Source organism: Micropterus dolomieu, linkage group LG23 (assembly GCF_021292245.1).
Source record: "Micropterus dolomieu isolate WLL.071019.BEF.003 ecotype Adirondacks linkage group LG23, ASM2129224v1, whole genome shotgun sequence".
NCBI lineage: Eukaryota > Metazoa > Chordata > Actinopteri > Centrarchiformes > Centrarchidae > Micropterus > Micropterus dolomieu.
Window position 1 is genome coordinate 26,916,173 of NC_060172.1, and position 17,596 is coordinate 26,933,768.

Below are 17,596 nucleotides of genomic sequence, written 5' to 3' on the forward strand. Positions count from 1 at the left end.
TGCACTGGCTCCCTGTTTGTTTTAGGATTGATTTTAAGATGTTATTGATTACTTTTTACGGTTCTCCATGACCTGGCTCCAGGTTATATTTGGACTCTTTAACTCCACACATTTTTGTTAGCTTGAGCCCAGGTTGAAAACTAAAGGGGACAGCGCTTTTGCCATCAGGTCCCCGAGGCTCTGGAATGATCTGCCTGAGGAAATTACGTTGTCTGAGTGAGTGTCTAAAATGTCAAAAAACGCACTTTTATCGGAAAGTTTATCTTGATTTTATCAGAGCTGTCTGTTTATTTTGTATCTAGCATAATTTAATATTGTATATTATTGTTATTTCTCAATCTTATTGTTAATTTATTCTGACCATTATTATCACTCACTGTGATCTCTCTGTGAAGCACTTTGGTACTTTGTTTGATAAGTGCTCTAAAAATAAAGTTTACTATTTTTTCCATTAATACTACTGGACCTAACAGCCCAATATTTTTGTGCACATTTAAGACCTCTCCTGGTTGCGGTGATTCACAATTTATGTTGACTGAGCCTACTGTAAAGCTTAAACTATTGTCTTTTCAGCAGTATTCGCCATTAAGACATACATTAAGACACAGCAAAAGGCATTTCCAGAAATATGCTAGCTTAAAAACAAAGTTACACTGTAAAAAAAATCTGTAATTTTAAAGTTTTATTTCTTTTTATTTCACAGTTCTTTTTCATGTATTTTTGAAATACATGAAAATATCCAAAAATTGCAAAAATAAACTGTGAATTTATATGTCTAATGTAAAATAACATGAAAAACCTGTAGCTGTGATTAACCATAACATTTCTGTTATTTTAAAGAAAATATTGGGTTTTTTTGACGTGAACAAACTGTTAAAATACATTCATGAATTTCCCGTATTTTCACAAATATTATTTTTATTTAAAAGAAAAAACTGTTTAATACTGTAAAAACATTTCTTAAACTTGGTACAATTAGTAACAGTTAACCGTAACAAAAAACATTTGTTCTATAACTTGACATAGATTTTCTTGTTAATTGACAAATATCTCCTTTAATTATGGATATTTGGAAAATAAAAACATTGAATAAATGTTATTTTAATCAATATATAGTGTCTACAAGGATTGTTAAACGGTCGAAACACAGTTTTGATCATTGAAAACAGCCATAATTACTGTAATTTCACAGCTTTTGACTTTTATTATAATTCTTAGATAACAAGTTAGATTAACATAGTATATAATTGCCCCAAAGTGGTAAAATTACAGAAAGGTAATATTTAATTTATTGTTAAATGACAGGCGTTCACACCTTTTAATGGGGTTAAAAAAGAAACCTTCCTGTAAAATTACAGGTTTGTGATGAAAAATTAATTTTAATGCCATTTTACAGATACTTGATTGAAGAGTCTTAGCTATAGGTGTATTATCAAAACCTAAAGTAAACATATTTAAATCCTGTTTTTTCATAATTAAAAATTACCACATGTTCACATTATTTTACATATATCCATTTATCCTATAATAGAGACCAGAAACCCATTTTGAGTAATCTGGTACTAGGGTTATTTATGACAGTTTGAGACTTCCTTAAATGTACTTAATTTGAGCAAACTCAAACATTTATTCATTTAGCTGACGCTTTTATCTAAAGCAACTTATAGTTGAGATCATGAGGATGGGTCACAGTCGGGGATTGAACACAAGTTCTCTCACACCAAAGGCATGTGTCTTATCCATTGCACCATCACCACCCGACAGGCCTTTTAGAGTACCACCATAATACAAATTCCCACATCTGATACTATTTATAGACCATTTATTCAGTTCCATGCTCACAACAAATAAGCCACACAAGTCAAACATTTCAGTGTAAAGAATTGTTCTCCTGAAAAAAAAGTAGTTTAGTTTTTATATACCTTATTGACGACATTTCTAGATCTATTCATTAGAAACCTAATTGGGTCAACATAAAAAATATTTTGGATATTGTTAGACACAGCTCCAAGATTAAAGTGCAATCTGATTGTAAAGTAATTGGAAAATATTTCTGGCATTTTGCTTTGATGGGACTGTACAGAGACATGAAAGGCAAAGGAGAGGGGGAAATGGTGGTTTTACATACAGTGAACTTAATGCTCAATCCAAAGACTTCTTCCCTGGTTTCAATATGATGAATGAATATGACTTTCTAAAGCCAGTTTTTGTATCTGGTAAATGTTGTTACGGCTGTATGTGTTTCTCTGTGTTGTGCATCCTTGTTCCTTTTCTGTCCTCTAGTTCTGCCTCAGGAGTGCTACAGCTGATTGCTGAATTAGGTCCACCTGGCCTTGCAAGGCAGTGCACAACTGTGTGCACGGGAGTTGGGGAAGTCCAAAATTTCTAAATTAAGTTGGTATATAAAAAAGATGCAAATATATGCTAGTAGAAAGACAAGTGCAAATGTGAAGTTTTTCTTGGCAGTCCAAATGAATCTATTTGTTTGCAAGTCTTTGGTATGCAAGCCAAAAGTACATTTTCAGATTCGACTGACTTTGCACAACAAAACCTCTGGATGACCTAAAGAAACCACTTGGGTTCTTAACTCAATTGGAAAACATAAACAACGGCAAACAAAATCAACAGTATATCTATCCAAGGTCTGCAAGACATTAAGTAAGTTTCCCTTAATAATTGGTATGGTGACCACATTCTGGAGATGTGTTAGTCCATAGCCCTCTACACAGAATTGGGGAAGAATTCAAGTCTGGTGGCTACATGGCTGCAAAAATGACAGAGCAGATAACCACTCCCCCTCCACCACCAGCTCTTCCATTAAGTGTGAGCAATAAGCAAAAGGCAGATGATCTACTCTAGCTTGCCGTTCCTTACATCCAAAAAGCTTGACAGCGTTTGATTTACAATATAACTGCATTGAGAAATAGTACTGTGTGATCTGACGGTATACACTATATTGCAAAAGTATTGGGACACCCCTTCCGAATCATTGAATTCAGATGTTCCAATCACTTCCATGGCCACAGGTGTATAAAATCTAGGACCTAGGCACGTGGACTGCTTCTACAAATATTTGTGAAAGAATGGGTCGCTCTCAGGAGCTCAGTGAATTCAAGCTTGGTACCTGTGCAAATTTCCTTACTACTAAATATTCCAAGGTCAACTGTTAGTGGTATTATAACTAAGTGGAAGCGATTTGGAACAACAGAAACTCAGCCTTGAATGGGTAGGCCATATAAAATCACAGAGCGGTGTCGGCGCATCTGTAGAAGCTGCCAACTTTCTGCAGAATCAAGAGCTACAGACCTCCAAACGTCGTGTTGCCTTCAGATAGCTCTAGAACAGTGCGTAGAGAGCTTCATGGAATGGGTTTCCATGGTCGAGCAGCAAGCCTTACATCACCAAGTGCAATGCAAAGCGTCGGATTCATGGAGAAAAGCACCCCGCCACTAAACACTAGTGCAGTGGAGACGTGTTCTCTGGAGTGAAGAATCACGCTTCTCTGTCTGGCAATCTGATGGATAAGTCTGGGTTTGGCGGTTGCCAAGAGAATGGTATTGGCCTGACTGCATTGTGGCAATTGTGTAAAGTTTGGTGTGGGGGTGTTTTTCAGGGGTTGGGCTTGGCCCCTTAGTTCCAGTGAAAGGAACTGTTAATGCTTCAGCATACCAAAACATTTTTGACAATTTCATGCTCTCAGCTTTGTGGAAACAGTTTGGGAATGGCCCCTTCCTGTTCCAATATAACTGCGCACCAGTGCACAAACCAAGGTCCATAAAGAGATGGATAAGCGAGTTTGGTGTGGAGAACTTGACTGGTCTGCACAGTCCTGACCCCAACCCGATAGAACACCTTTGGGATGAATTAGAGCGGAGAGTGCGAGCCAGGCCTTCTCATCCAACATCTGTCCCTGACCTCATAAATGCTCTTCTAGAAGAATGGTCCAAAAGTCCAATGAACACACACACACACAGCGGATTACCAGTTTTAGTATATAGTACAGTATTTTGATGTTTTTATTAAAGGAAAATCTAGTATTTGCAGGTGTTGTATCATTCTTTTTTCAATATATATTGATTATATTAACAAGATTTTTATGTGAAATTATATAATAAAACTCTACTATAAATTTTAAGCCTGATTATTTGTATTATAGCAGTGTTCAACTATATTTAAAGGTAATGTAATTGTTTTTACAGGTGTATATGTTCTTAATTAAACAATAAAAGCCCCAAAAATTGCACAAGATTATATGTAAAATTAAAGTTACAGACTTTTCATTATGGAATATTACCGTATTTTTACAAGTGGGTTATTTTACAGTATTTTTCTGCCGCCCCAGCTGCCGGAATATTTCCGTTCTTTTACGAGTTGGTTATTTACTGTTATGTAACGGTATTTTTCTGGCGCCCCAGCTGCCAGAATATTTCTGTTTTTTCACTTTTTTGTTTTTGATAGTGTAGTATGTTGCAGGCCGCATTTTGGCCTTTCATATCCTTCTTTTTGTTATCTTCGCCACCATCTTGACCATGAGGGACAAATGAGATTGAAGTGAGATTGAACTCACCTCAATCTCTTTGGAGGGGAAAGGGAGGTATAGGGAGGTGTTTTATTTTGTGGTGTATTACAACAAATTGTTCTAAATAAATAATGTTGAAATTCAGATGTTTGGATTTGTCATCCCTTTTAATGTTTCCTCATTAAGTTTATGCTGTTATGCAAACCCAGGACACAATACCAATACACTATTCTATGCATCTAAAAGAAAATTGAGAATAAACTATACAAAAAACTTTATTTAAAAACACTGCATATGTGTATGTAAGAATACTTACACTATACTACCTATCAGCAAATAATTTGTTTTAAATCTTGAGTTCAAGCTAGTCTTTTTAAGATAGCATGTTGGTGCAACAGATACAGTAAGCCCTGATATTACTGTAAGTGAAGCATTATATTAGAGTTGATCATCTCCCTAGTGATGACAGGAACATAGAAATGAGATTAGCTTAGTTTGCAGGTGACTCACTTGGCGTAAAAATTCAATACTCCTAACTCTCAACCTTGGAAAAAAATTGTGTACTACACAGCCAAGGACACTGTGTTGTGCATTGTTGCTGTCTGAGAGACAAATGGCAGCAGAACAGACCTATACTCACACAAAGCCTTTTAAATCTACACTACCCCAACATTACTCAGACACTCATGTTGCCACAACATTGAACCCAGTCATTTCTGATCTCACCATTAGTTTTAACAAAAATGATTGGGTTCCAAGAGAACTGGGGATGATGATATGCCTCATTATGCTAATGCAGCAATGATTCATATCCCATGAAACAGGCCCAACAGTACAATTCAGCTGGTGGATATTGAAATTTAAATTGGTTGAAGAAGCAGAAAAGAGCATTAAGCACAGAAAGTGCAACACTCTTTTTGTCCACTTGGCACACTTGGGGTTCTGTCACTAAATAAACTAATCTAGAAGGTGATGGTGAATGTCACTTCCAAGGGTTAAAAGTTTGCAATGGCATTTATGTGCAAGTGTGATGTCCAGAGTGTGATCACATTTGTGTGATGTAATTATTTGTTTTTATGTCATTTCAAATTTTGACATTAAATCTGTAGCAGAGCTCCACAGTTATTTCTCATAACTGAGGCGATTTCAGCAAGGACAGACCCTGTCTTCCTGTCTCATCATTCTTTCCTGTATTTCAGCTTTGTAATGTGTTAAAACCTCACATAAATTGTTGTAGTTTGTTAGCCAATGTTGGGAGATAAGTTCAGTTCAAGTACAAAATTAAAATGAATGGGTTTTGAAAATTGGTTCCACTTTTATAAGTAACAAAAGCAGCACGGTACTCATTTACCCTATTCGTGAGCATTTTAAGTGTAATATGCTCGCTTATTTTGGGTTAAATCAATACACTGGCTGGTTTTATAAACTATTTAGCATATTGTAATATTTTTGAATTGTGTTATATTTGAAACTGTGTTGAAATGCTTTAATTTACACATTCGTAGCTATATGTTTAGTGATTAATATCATACTGTTACCAAGTCTGGGTAATACTGAATGGTGTCCATATATCAGTGTATTTTACAATGCTATGCAAATATATATTTGGAGAGATGAATGTATGAATGAAAATGACAGAGGCAAACTGTGTTTATTTGGGATTTGAGGTTTTATTAAGTTTTTGAATTTGCTTTTTAGTAATCAGAGTTACTCAAGTATTTTAGTCCTAGCTATGAGTGTGGAAAGGCAAGACATGTGCAGTAATGATAAATACTGGTAAAATGTAACAAAGACAATGCGCGCAGTGTACAGTGAATATGGAAATAAATACAAATGTAGAGATTTCAGCAATGGCAGACCACATCTCCCTGTCTCATCATTCATTCCTGTATTTCAGGATAAATAACTTTTTATGGGTGCATCAGCCTGGTACCTGTACCACAAGATTTATTTGGAGGAAGAGAATACAGTGAGGACAAGGGCAGATTGTGTGCTAGGCTAACGTCCTATGTAGAGCACACAGCCCCCATTCGATGCACTGGTCAGCTGTTCGTCTGTTTCAGTGATAGTGTAGTCAGTAAAACCCTGTCCAAGAAGAGCCTGGCCAGCTGGCTTTGTGAGTGAATCTCCCAAGCCTGTACATGGGCGGGAACAGATCCACCCTTAGCGGTGCGTGCACATTCCACTCGGAAGTGTGGAAGCGTCTACGACCCTTTTTAAGCGGGGTTTGTGTCAAAGAGATCTGCACAATGGCATCTTGGCCCTTACTGTGCCTGTTTGTGCATTTCTATCTCTTGGATATGTCGGGCTTCTTCTCGGGATCCAGCTCCCAAGTGCAAACTAGGATCTGAAAAGTGAGGATCTGGTGTCTACTGGGTGTAGAGGGGGAACATCCACTGGGAGTGCCTGACGTTTCAGTGAGAAGTCAGGGCAGTGCAGGTGTTAATGGTCAGGCCAAGCCCTTATTGGTCCAGCGACCTTCTCAAGGGTGTGCCACCATTCTGTCACTAGGTGATGTGGTAGTCGGGGCTTTGGCCGGACTGTGGCCGACCGGGTTGGTGTGGTGGACTTTGGCTTGTCGTGGCTAAGGGGGACAGTCATCGGGCTCCACCCACTGTACCCATAGAGTCTAGTAGAGGGCGGAGCCTGTGTGAGATAGAACAAAGGTTACAATGTGGTAACCCTAGTTCAATAAGCACAGGCCCTCTACCAATGAGCCCTGCCGCTCCGACGCTATCTGCTGAAGAGGCGATCGGATGCTGAGGAAGTAGGGACACTGCTATTTATACGTCACGCATGTATCGGTAGCGATGTCCTATTGGTCGGCTACATGCACAATAAAATTTCAGTGGGCAAGTGCGTGTGTGTGATTGGAGGAGGTAGAACCCATAGAGTCCAGTAGAGGGCTCCGCCTGTGCTTATAGAATTAGGGTTACCATATCGTAACCTTCATTTTTTCACAAGGAAAATTCTAATAAGTGAACGAAGCCATTGACTGTAAAATATAATTAAACTTGGAAAGAATAATTATTAATAATGATAACCTAACTCCACATTGTCAGACAACCTGTTAATATATGTGATCTGATCTCAGGACTGATTTAAGTCACTCATTACATTGTATAGCATTTTTAAATAGATAAACAGCACAGTTAACCCTTCCATTATGTTAGGGGTCAGTCTGATCCACAACATAATGGATGCAATGTTTTAAAATGTGAATTTAGTATACATTTTTAGGAGAATCCATGTTCATTTTGTGGTGTAGCCTCAAATGGATTAAAATTCAAAACCGTGTTGAATATGAGTTAACTTATGGATGGCTTGTAATTCTACAATTACAAGCTCTCAGATATGATGTATCAGCTTCTACCGCAGTGTAACTGAGCTCATCACTCCTGGCTCCCACCACACTGGATAAAAAAACATAAAAAAGCTTGCAACACTAGCTTGTATTTAAAAGTTAACCTATGCCTGCTGGTCCATGGTGCCTGACATCAAAAGGATCCTTGCAGTTTATGCAAAATGCATGGTGGTTGAAAGAGCAGAGACCAAAACTGAAGAAACGGCAGGAGTCTAGTAGATCAACCGGGAAGGCTGTGATACAGCCCGAAGGTTGTGGACAATTGAAAAGAATTAGACATGTCTTGGTAGATCTGCATTAAAGAGATCAGTGTCTAAGGAGAAGCTCACTATTTGTGGCTAAATTAGATAATAAACTTAGATTGGCCGATGAGTAATTAGGTTTAGAAAAAAAGGTAATTGTGAGGCTGTTTGACTGAGAACATACACATGAATGTGCGACGTTTAACAGAACAGCAGTAACCGATGCATACCTCTGTTGGTATGGGAAACTGAATCTGTGATGTATATCTTTGTTCCTGAACTTAGTTAATGTTATAACTTCATTTGTCAACTCTAATAGGAGACTTAGCTGTAGTGATGACCCCAGGTGTCACTCCAGTAAATCATCCAAACTATAGTTCTTGCACTATCCACTGATGTCATAAGAAGCATGAAGTGAATGGCAGAGGCAGGCGGCGTTGGTGATAGAGAACGTTGTCAAGTATTATTAATGTTACATGTCATCCCTATTACTGTACACAGGATTAAATATTGGCATGGCAGTGAATTCCTGTAATGAATGAGAATGTATTACTTTTTCCCCTTAACTGTTGATTTGTATGCTGAATGATATATTTGTAGCTATATATTTGTGAGGGATGACAATGATATGAGCTGGCAGGTGGATTAGTTCTGCTGTTATCATTATGCCTAATTAATAGTTAAATTCAGATAATGCAAAGCTACCAGAAAAACAAAGCAACCACAGTGCTTGGTATAAATGACACTGGCTAACTCTGAGGAATACGCTTACATTTTTAATTTCATTTTAAAACAGTGATTGATAACATCACAAGTCACATGGCTGGCATTTCTGCGGTAGGCACAGAAAGTAGTCAATGTACAATAAATGAAGCTAAATATTACCATTGTGTAATTTGTGTAACAGGATAGAGGGTTTTTTATTCACGACAACCCCTTTTTAAAAGAGTTTGAAACATGGCTAAAAAGTAACCAATTATAGCGATAACCAATATTTATACTTAATATCAGAATTTAAATCACAACAAATTCCAAAAATTGATAACCAATTAATTAATTGAGTCAAGTTCTTGACTCATGTACAGTGACAGTAATACTTCATAAACACAAACAATTACACTGAACAAAATTATAAACGCAACACTTTTGTTTTTGCTCCCATTCATCATGAGCTGAACTCCAAGACCTAAGACTTTCTCTATGTACACAAAAGGCCTATTTTTCTCAAATATTGTTCACAAATCTGTCAAAATCTGTGTTAGTGAGCACTTCTCCTTTGTCAAGATAATCCCTCCACCTCACAGGTGTGGCATATCAAGATGCTGATCAGACAGCATGGGTATTGCACAGGTGTGCCTTAGGCTGGCCACAATAAAAGGCTGCAGATCTGCATGATTCACGTGGGTCACATTTTCAGGTCAGAAAAATCACATCCCTAGTTACTGTAAGTGCAATAAAACCTTTGTAAAATATTTCATCAATGCATATGTTCAACAAGCACAAACATGTAAACCTGTACAATGCAAATATAGCATACAGTGACATTGCTGTTGTAAACATGTGTACTGTTGCTGCTTTAGAAATAAAAGTTATATTTAAAATATTTAATCCTGTTCTGTATGTATTATTTTTAAAGATAATATTTTTAACAGCATTTTTATTAGTGAAAAATCAGTAAGAGTACTGATAAAGGACTGCACTGATAAGAGTAGTAGTATCATTAAAATCGTGATGATATCATAAATGGTTTGCCTACTCAGTTGCTGAAAGACATCAAACACCAATTATGCAGAACAGAATATTATCAACTTTGTAATAAGTGAATAATATTCTGTTAGCCCTAAATGGCAATGTCCACAACCATGGGGTACCGCCCCGAACACACTTGGGTCCCCATTTTCGGTTTAGCTCTTGCATGTGCCAGGATTATACTAAGGGACTGGAAAAATATAAGCACACCTTGTTAAAAGGACTGGATCGAACTCGTTAAGGGTATAGCCTCTTCCGAGTTAATGCTAGCCAAACTGAAAGATTCTGAGGTGAAGTGTCCAAATTCAAATGAAATGTGGGCCAGATTCCTCATATTTATTAATTAATTGTGAGGATCATTTGATGGAAATGTGTAATAGAAAGGTGGTGACCTATCATGGTGTGCTGTGGTTTCTGATTTCAGTTTTTGTTTTTTGTCTGTGTTAGCGTACTTTGCTAACTGTAGACCAACACGTGAGAAGTATGTTTTGTATGTAATGGTGCATGGTGTTTTAGAAAACAAAATCCATTTAAAAAACAAACATTTTGCAGCTGAAGCAGCTGACCTTTATCTACATGTGTTTGTGCATGCAACCATGCTGCTGTAGCTATACTGTTAGTCCAATTTAGACATGGTGGTGTTGCTGGTATTTGGTATAAATGTGGGTGAAAGGTAGATGGTATTGCCATTGCCAACTGAGCAAGTACAACCCGGCAAACCCAATAATTTCTTAATTGCAGAAAATAGAGACCATGTAGTGTAGTAGTCAAGACCACCCAAACCAAGACCAAGTCATTACCAAGACCAGAATGTATTGAGACTAAGACAAGACCAAGACTTTCAGGGGTTGATCAAGATCAAGACCAGTGCCCCACACTATGTGACACAATCACTTAAGAGCTAAACTATTTTTATTCAACACTCCTGGGCCTCAGCCACCCCTGAAATCTCATTGGCCAGCCTGTGGCCACCTAAGTTCATCAAGTTCAACACAAGAAGCAAGAGAATATTTCTGACCATTATAGTAGTGGTGGGGCTGACGCTATGTGAGCTGATATTTGGTTAACAGAGGGTGGGCGGCCAGTCGTGGCCAGCGGGCGCTTTGCCAGGTCTGGAGTAGAATGCTCAGAAGCACGAAGCTGTCTGGCTACAGTCTTTCTCCCATGAGTTAACGATGTCAATTTGTAGTCAGAAACTGAAAGCTGGTAATAGAGAGGTATGGTCATCTAATGTTTAATTTATCCTGAATTTCCATCTGAATGTGAGAACTGTCATGTAGCATGTTAACAGCAGTTAGCTTAAAGAACAAGCTAATAGACCCTACAGCAGCCAATTGTTATCTTTATATAGCCTAGACATGAAATATGAAATGCCATGTTTTCTGATTTAATGACAGAGGCTAGCGTTTGACAGGTGTATGTTAAATAGTTAAAGTTATATATATGGCTAACCTGTGTATGTGAAATGGAAGAGGGGGGCATTTGTTCTGTGACTGTACCTTAAGTATTAACATGAGTAAAGTTAGCTATTTATGTGTAATGTAACATTCTTGCTCATATGACATGCCTTATAAAATGATGCAACAATGCATTGATACGTTGCACCAATTAGCTTCACAGTGATGGACTGATTTTGATTACTATTTACAGATATTTTACAGTCCAGAGGAGCAGGTCAAACACAGCCTCATCTGAAAGTATTTCCTCAGACATTGCAAAGTAAGAGGAAGTGGTGCTTCCAGAGTGGCAGGTATAAACAGTATCCATGGCTTGAATATTCTCACAGCCAAGGTTCTGCCTACCGTTAGATTACCTCACATCACTTGACAGTAAATACTTACTTGCAGGTAACGTGTGTTTGGTTTATGTTACAATTGTTTAAAGTTACATAATTTTATTTATAGAATGAAGCAATTTAACCCTTAATTTATGTTTGGCCTGTGGCACTGTTTTGGACTGTAAGCCTCAGTTGGTTGTTTTTCATTAGGGGTCCAAGCCCGAATGGGGCTGGGAACCCGCGAAAACAAGGCATCGCGGTTCCCAGTACCAGCGGAACCCTATTGTAATCTTTCTCGTTTTTATTATTTAATTTTTTTATTCTTCCGCCGCTAATTCCACTACTGCAGACTAGACGGTAACTGCTAGGGACGCGAAACTCATAGGGTAGGTACAAGCCCCTGCAAGTAACTCAGACGCAAAAATCCGCACACCTCTAGGGGGCACTATAAGCAAGGTCAACGCGTTTGGGCTTGGAACTCCCGTCTATGAAGGTGGATATCAAAAACCTTATATCCACGCGTTCGGGGGATCGCCCTGAATCTCGTGGTATAGGCCACGAACATTTCCGCCTGGACTTTTTTTTTGCTACATCGCGAAAACCGATAAACCTATTTTAATTAACTCCTAACGGATAATCTCTGGATCAAGCTCATGAAAGTTTGTAGAGGAAATTTGGATCCGACAAAAAAATGTCTTTACTATGTGCTAGCAAACATTTGCGAAATACGCTACTAACAGCAAATGATGTCATATCTTCGCTTTAGAATGGCCGATCGACACCAAATTTGGAGCGTTAATGTGGGACGCCCCCCCTGAGGGCCTGTGCAAAATTTGGTGCAACTCGCCCCTAGGTGGCGCTATTTAATCCAAGAAAATTGTTCCATTGTTCTATAACCACAGGTCACACTCACATGAAACCAGTGCCGAATTCTTCAGCATGCTACCCTTACTACATGCACCAAATTTGACCCAAATATACCTATAGGTGGCGCTGTTGTTGCAGATTAAAGATGTCAAAAAAAATCCCATTGACTTACATGCATTTTATATCTCCATAACCACAAGTCCCATTCACACCAAATTTGGGCCAATTGTTCCCCATGGGACCCTGATGACACCTGAAAAATTTGGTGCACTTCGGCCAAAAGGTGGCGCTATAATCCAACACCCCATTCATTTCAATGGGATTTTCAACCAAAGAACATTTTGCAGGATAACTACGGCTCACTACATTGCACATTGATAAATCTTACGTCTACGTGTTTGGGGGATGCTTCTGATTCCGATGGTATAGGACACGCCTCTGTGCGATGACGTTTTCATTTCGCCAAATCGCGATAACTTGAAAACCTATTTTAATTAACTCCTCCGAAGCCGCAAGTCTGATCGACACGAAACTTGGCACAGACCATCTCTGGACCAAGCTGAAGAAATTTTGTAGTGGGAATTTTGATCCGACAAAAAAATTTCCCATTTACAAGCTCACAAATATTTGCTAAAACGCTAAAAACATAAGTATGACATATCTCAGGCATGGAAAGGCCGATCAACACAAAACTTGACGACTTTGTGTGGCATGCTCCCCTGAGGGGCTGTGCACAATTTGGTACAGTTAGCCCCTAGTTGGCGCTATTCAAAAAAATCCCATAAATCTCCACAACCACAACTCCGATTGATACCAAATTTGGGGCAATTGTTCCCCATGGGTCCCTGATCACACCTGAAAATTTTGGTGCAATTCGGCCAACAGGTGGCGCTAAACGCACAGCTGAAATCTCTCACTAAATCCCATTAATTCCTATGGCATTTTCAAAGGCACGATGTTTTGCCTCTGTTTGGAATGGCCCATCAACACTAAACATGGGGACCTTATGCGGCACGACGGTGGGGCGCCTGGGCCGACTCGTGTGCGCTAGGGGGGGCGGCTTGCGCTGGGAGGCTTGGACCCCGCTTACAACTGCTTGCAGTTCTACTTTATATTGTTATTATTTATTTAAATAAATTGTCATATTAATTATTACTTTTGACATGTGTTTTTTTTATGATTATGCAGCATTCCTGATGTTATATACTGATTTATTCTCTCCAATGAGAATGTCTCTCAAAAATGTGTAACTAACTTTTCCTAAACAACTACTGATTTAAAAATGGAAGTTATGTTAAAATTACCAGAGGCTCCTAGAAACTGTAATGTACATATGTTTCAATGTTGAAGCAAAGCAATGTGATGTTCACACACTTTGATCATGTGCCGTTCATAAAGGTTCTCCTGGTATCGCCACCCCTCACTAGCCTTGTGTGCCATCTTGGCCACCCCAGTAAAAATGTTCTATACGCCACTGCATCCACCTAGCACAATACAATTTGTTTTTTTGTTTGTCATTGTCCCTTGTCTTCCTTATGCCTTCATATTTGATCTGCAGCTGTTTATTCAAACTCCAAAATAGCAGTAATGTGCCATGTGCCTATGGCCATGCAGTGTAACCTATTTAATATGTAAAACATTCTTAGAAGTGGAGGTGCATAACACTCTCACCACTCTATGCTGTCACATCTCTAGGCTAGCTCCCTCACCCAAATGAGGTAGCAGTACTACGGTGCATAGCTGTAACGTCAGGAGCTGTATGCAGCTAGCTACATATCTTTATGTGGCCTGTCTCATCATTGTTTATCACAACCAAAAATATAACTTAGGAACAAGTTCTCACCACATGCCCTTTCCCCCCGATCTCTCACAAAGGTAACACTACTTCCCTCAATATGTTAACAAATAGCTGGCAAGCAACTGAAACTAGTGCCCTGAGTATATACAAAGGTAAGCAACTTCACTTGCACATAGCTTACATTTCTTTATGCTTTCTTTTGATTGGCAATAAAATTTTAACGTGGTCCCAGCAGATTCCATAAGCATTGCACTGCAGAAGTGACAGATTGCTGTGTGTTTTTATCATGATGTTGTTTTACAGATTAATTTTTTATGGTTTAGGTAGCCAAATTTATCACAAAGATGTTGCTGACATTTTGTCCCGCTCCCAGACAACCACAACTTTTTCTGTCTACCACATTCACCTTGTTGGAGTTCGTGCGAATGGGGACAGGGATGGGTGACAGCCGTTAACAGTAACAAAAATGTTGAAATAGCAATAGTGTTATTGGTTGCATTAGAAGCAGTACATACATCCAATCAAAGTTACGATACTACAACACTAGTTGAGTGTATTAATGATGTATTCATGGAAAAAAAAGCTCTCTGGATCTCATCTCTAAATCTTGTTCAGCACATGGTCAGCATGCTGTCCTGCATCATTAATATACTACGTAGTTGGTTAAAGTGAGAATATGTTTGTATGGTTTTCAGTTTCTTTATCTACTGTATGTTTATAGCTTAGAGCACAATAGGTACCCCCAGCCAGGAATGAAAGTACCTACATCTCCTTTCCAATTAAGCTCTCTTTACTACATATTAAAGGCTCAACTTAAGTTGCAGGCAGCAGAGGATGCATTTCAACAGAGCTGGATTTCCTTTCATTCTGTCTGGCAAACAGTATGCGTGAATAAATTACTAAGCGCTACTGTATGTTTATAACACTGGAAGCACGTTTGTGTGATGCACAAGGAGGTCATCAAAGAGAACATCACAGTTGTGGATGCTGAGCAGTGTTTGTACTTAAATATTTGTGGTCACCACTGGCTTACTGTATTTTTTACAGCTTTGTGTTCAGAACAAATCATAGTTTTTACTTGCCTCTAGATTTCTAAAGTGGCACATATTAATAATCAAAGCTCAGCATTTCCTCTGAAGGCCAGTTTTGAATATGATGGTGAGTCAGTTAATCTACTGGCACATTTATGAACTATTCACAGTTTTAAGTTGCACAGAATAGTAAACATTCCAGTATGTTTATCCGACCTCTGCCACAAGCATCTGCCTTGAATGCCTCTGCAGTTTTGATAATCTCCTTTCTAATGCAGCAATTAACAACATCTAACTGTACTACACTGCTGCCCCCTACTTATGGGCTGTGATAAACAAACCATGTATGAGAAATTTGACAGCCTTTTTAAATAAATGCAGTAAGTGGGAAAGACATCTGTTTCTCAAAACAAACACATATGTTGCTTCTTCATCCCCAGTGTTCAAAAAGTTGTACTAAATATTTTGTGGACTTTGTTTGCAGTTTCTAAATATAATATAAAGATTTCAGACATATCTTTCCATTTCCATGAAAATGATCCATTCGATTCCAAACAGTATACAAAAGTAAAAATGACAGAAGCCATCTCCAGCAGTCTCTAGACACTTGTTCATTCAGTGCTGTTGTTTTGGCTGTCAAACAGACAGGAGAAAAGCCGATACATAATATACAATAGATGGCACTCTCAAGACTGCAAAGATACAAAGGAATACATCCAAGACATTTGCATTAGTTCCCAGGAGAGGTGCTATTCACTGCACATCTAGCTGGAAAATCATCTTATTCTTATATTATTCAGAAAAAAAGAAGTGCCTTTTATATACATAAAATGTGGTGTTCCTCAGGAAGAAGATAGACTCTGATGAAAAAAATCTATGGAATAAAATTGCTATTATTCTTTCTTGAGCTGACAGCTCATATAGTTTTAATTTGGATAAACACATACTGCTTCAATGCACTTTCAGGTAGACTTTGAGAAGGAAAGCTGTTTAAAGAGCATACATGCTGGACAAACAATCAGTAAGATCTACTTGCATGAAACCACCCCTCTTTTGTTCTTAACATGCAAGTCTATGATGGAGGAAAGGCGATTAAGGAGTCTACTTGAAGTGATCAGTGCACATGGTTGCATAAAAGGTAAATAGATGGGTGGCAAAGAGAGGGGAAGGGGGTAGTCTGTTGAATCTAAACAGCAGCCAATACTAATAAGGGGAAGCTAAGCCGTTAGTGAGGCTTAAAGCAGCTTACAGATGAAGAGAGTCTCATTTTGGCTGCAGTAATTTTTTCTCCAAAAACTTAAATCTTGTGAGGCTTAGTAATTTCCTCACAGATACTGTATGCTAGACTGAATGAAAGGAAATCCAGCTGTGTTGAAATGCATCCTCTGCTGCCCGCAGCTTAAGTTGAGCACTTAATATGTAGTAAAGGGAGCTTAATTGGAAAGGAGATGTAGACACTTTAATTCCTGGCTGATGTCATTTTAAACAATGTTAACATTAATGCAAGTGTACCATCCATATCCAGTCATGTCTTCATGAGATTTCACTTTCTCTAGGTGATACATATTTGAATTCACATTGAAGTCGGCACTGAATAACACACAGCCCATGAATCTGCAGATGAGCAATCCACTGGCAGAAAAGAAAATTCAATCATAGTTACAGGAAATGAAGTTAAATTGAGCATGTGAAGTGATGTTCTGTTCTTATAGAGTTCTTTATCTTTTCAAGTGGGTCTAGTCAATAGCATGTTCTGTCATGTGCCAGCATTGAATATCTAAAAGACATTGCTTTCATCTGCTCACTTTGTAGTGATTGGTTCATTGGGTAGTTACGCTACTACTGGCACCTAAAACAGTCTTGGCACAACTTAATCCTGCCATGGACTGAGGCCACCTAAACAAATGGTTCAATACAAAAGGAAAATAAGCATATTCATAATCTTTTCATTTTAACCCTAAGCAAAGTGGTAGGATTTGTAATTATTTTGTCCAAATTTGCACCAAATTTGAAATTTCCAGGTAGTTTCAGACTCACGGTTGCATCACATCTAGTTGTGTCTTAATTGTCACTCCTTTATCTAACACCAGCTGTTTACATCCTTCTTATCAGCTATGGTTTTTGTCACATCCTCAGAGCCAGCGAATCTGCATATCCAAGCACAGACAGATTTAAGACCTGTCAGCTTAACCAAGCTACTAATCATTTTCTTTAAGTATCTCTGCGTAAACCAGGTAGACAGTCTCTCT